The 3,617-nt window shown below is 46.4% G+C and overlaps 1 pseudogene across 1 annotated transcript; it reads left to right on the forward strand.

Annotated features, from left to right (window-relative positions):
* Nucleotides 1-6: 6 nt before the first annotated feature.
* Nucleotides 7-2,710, forward strand: LOC108545130 (transcription factor Dp-1 pseudogene; annotated as a pseudogene). Its single transcript, XR_001890052.1, has one exon. The product of XR_001890052.1 is annotated as a transcription factor Dp-1 pseudogene (transcript).
* Nucleotides 2,711-3,617: the final 907 nt, after the last annotated feature.

Raw genomic sequence — 3,617 nt, forward strand, 5'->3', positions numbered from 1 at the left:
CGCAGGGCGGGGGAGGGGAGGCCGCCCCACGGCGGCCCGCGGGGACCTGGTTCCGGCGCGCGCAGGAGGCGCCTAGCGCGGAGGCGGCCCGAGGCCTAGTGAGAGGCGCGCGGCGAGGACCCCGGAAGCCCACCTGTCAGAGTTACCGGTCTGCCGGGCCGGCGCCGCCAGTGTCCGGGGTGGACGCCGCGAGCCTGCACGTTGCGCCGGGACCCCGGGACTGCGCCCAGAAAATCATTTTCTTCTCTGGGAAGGTGAACATTTGTAGCCTTGATTTCCCGGATCTGGTAACATGGCAAAAGATGCCGGTCTAATTGAAGCCAACGGAGAACTCAAGGTCTTCATAGATCAGAACCTTAGTCCCGGGAAAGGCGTGGTGTCCCTCGTGGCCGTTCACCCCTCCACAGTCAACCCGCTCGGGAAGCAGCTTTTGCCAAAAGCCTTTGGACAGTCCAATGTCAGCATTGCCCAGCAAGTGGTGATTGGTATGCCTCAGAGACCTGCAGCGTCAAACAGCCTGGCGGTAGGAAGCCCACACCCCCCCAGCACTCACTTTGCCTCTCAGAACCAGCCTTCTGACTCCTCACCTCGGTCTGCAGGGAAGCGCATCAGGAAGGGAGAGAATTGCAAGGGCCTGCGGCATTTCTCCATGAAGGTCTGCGAGAAGGTGCAGAGGAAAGGGACCACTTCTTACAACGAAGTGGCGGACGAGCTGGTCGCAGAGTTCAGTGCTGCCAACAACCACATCTTACCAAACGAGTCAGCTTATGACCAGAAGAACATAAGACGGCGCGTCTATGATGCCTTAAACGTGCTGATGGCCATGAACATCATCTCCAAGGAGAAGAAGGAGATTAAGTGGATTGGTCTGCCCACCAACTCGGCTCAGGAATGTCAGAACTTAGAGGTGGAAAGACAGAGGAGACTTGAAAGAATAAAACAGAAACAGTCTCAACTTCAAGAACTTATTCTACAGCAAATTGCCTTCAAGAACCTGGTGCAGAGAAATTGGCACACGGAGCAGCAGGCCAGCCGGCCGCCACCACCCAACTCCGTCATCCATCTGCCCTTCATCATCGTCAACACCAGCAAGAAGACCGTCATCGACTGCAGCATCTCCAACGACAAACTCGAGTATCTGTTTAATTTTGACAACACGTTTGAAATCCACGGTGACATAGAAGTGCTGAAGCGGATGGGCATGGCTTGCTGGCTGGAGTCCGGGAGCCGCTCTGCTGAAGACCTTAAAATGGCCAGAAGTCTGGTCCCAAAGGCACTGGAGCCGTATGTGACAGAAATGGCTCAGGGAACTGTTGGAGGCGTGTTCATCACAGAGGCAGGTTCCACGTCTAAAGGCACAAGGTTCTCTGCCAGTGACCTGACCAACGGTGCAGATGGGGTGCTGGCCACAAGCTCCAACGAGTCTCAGTACAGCGGCTCCAGGGGGGAGACCCCGGTGTCCTACGTCGGGGAGGACGAGGAGGAGGATGATGACTTCGATGAGAATGACAAGGACGACTGACGTCCTCCCCACTTCAAATTCAGCTTCAGGAAAACATTTAGGGAAAAGAAACTTTTTTTTTTTTTTTTTAAATGTGGGTTTTCTGTTCCCTTTTTTCCTACTCCCAAGAAGACATTGGTAAGCTACTGAATTTAGATGTGCACCTTTGATAAGCAAGGATTGTTTCCCGTAGGATTAGGACGTGCTGTGGATGTGTTTTGATACCAGTGTGCTGATGCAGAGTGTTTATTTACTTTTGAGTATTTTGTGTTTTCATTTTCTATTTTTCTTTAAGTGCAGAGTTCAGTTTTGCCCCTTAACAGTTTTTGCTGAGTTTGCTGAAGAAATTGTATTTCATCCACATGCATGAAAATAAAACGCCCTCCTGTTGTGGATGGTGAGCACCTGATGCCGTTTATTTGCCCTGAGTTTGCACGGCGACCCCACTGGCAGATAGCGAGACTCTGTGGAGTTTTCCATTTGTTCAGTGGTACGGTGTCCAGAGCCCCAAGCAAACTGCAGAATTCGACTTTTTAAACAATAAACACCATCAACCTTATTAACTTTATTTTTCCTTAAATTATATTGACTGTCATGATTCCATCAAGTTTATACACTCTTTTCTCTCCCTATTTTGCAGCAACAAATTGCAAAGTGCTTTTGTTTCTTTGTTTTCACTTGGTTAAAGCTTATTGCCATGCTGGTGCGGCAATGGAGACTGTTTGGAAGGCTTGGAATGGTTTATTGCTTATGGTAAAATTTGCCTGATTTCTTACAGGCAACGTTTGGAAACCTTTTATTATATAGCTGTTTACATACTTATCAGTCTATCATTTAAAGACATGTACTGAAACAAATGTATTTGTTTCATAAGCATCTTCCTGTAATCTTTTATAAAATTGAAATTAAATATAGAGGATATTTTAACAATTTTTAACTCAAAATTTGTCAATCATTTTTAATAGTTCTTTTTTTTTAATAAAAAGAACAAGGAATTTAAGGACAGGCAGTAGTCTCTTTTAAAATTTATTCACAAAACCCATTAACTGCACAGTTGCTATTAGGTCCCTGTTCTAAAATGAAAGTCTTTTTATTGAAACACAAACTTTTCTGTAATATTTTATGGAATATAAAGAGACTTTAATTGTTTGACTTGTTTAACTTGGCACTGTTAGTTTTTATTAATAAAACGCGCATGGGCATTTTAAACAAGCTGTGTTTCTCTAATTCAGGATTATTATCTAGAAATTTGTCTGTCTTGTTGGTTTTACTGTATACTTGAATGAGAAAGTAGATTGTTAGGCCCAGACGCGGTAGGCCCGGGTGGTCCCTGTGGGCGTGAACCCCTCCNTACTTCTCATGCAAAAGAAAAGACATATCTGGACTTCCCTTCCCACTCTAAGAGAATACTCTTTTTTTTTTTGAGACGAAGTCTCGCTCTTGTCCTGCAGACTGGAGTGCGATGGCACGATCTCGGCTCACTGCAACCTCCGCTTCCCGGGTTCAAGTGATTCTCTTGCCTCAGCCTCCCAAGTAGCTGGGATTACAGGCCCCTGCCACCATGCCCGGCTAATTTTTGTATTTTTAGTAGAGACAGGGTTTCACCATGTTGGTCAGGCTGGTCCCGAACTCCTGACCTCAGGTGGTCAGCCTGCCTTGGCCTCCCAAAGTGTTGGGATTACAGGTGTGAGTCACTGCGCCTGGCCCACCATTCTTTACTCTAGACTACATGCTATTCAAAGAGAGCATGGATAGGAAAGCACAAGGTGGGGGTGAAAATTCCATAGAACTGCTCCACAGCTGGAAATTCCATTACCAGAGGTAGCCATTGTATAAAGATCCAGTCCTGGGCAGCACAAAAATAACACTAGACGCTACACAAGTGATGTCACGTGTGCTAGAAGACAAATACATCTTGTGTCTCACTCTAATAGGGAGGGCTTCACACAATTTTCTCTGAGTGTGTGGTTGAACATGCATATATGTGTGTGTTTTAACATAACTGGCTTTGTCTTAAGGTATTCACCTTCCTAGACCAATCATGAGCTATTATATATTCTAAATAGAATAAAGTACTATTTGCAAATGTCATCTAAATGTTATTGTGAAAGCGTTC

Source organism: Rhinopithecus bieti, unplaced genomic scaffold (assembly GCF_001698545.2).
Source record: "Rhinopithecus bieti isolate Rb0 unplaced genomic scaffold, ASM169854v2 scaffold_29084, whole genome shotgun sequence".
NCBI lineage: Eukaryota > Metazoa > Chordata > Mammalia > Primates > Cercopithecidae > Rhinopithecus > Rhinopithecus bieti.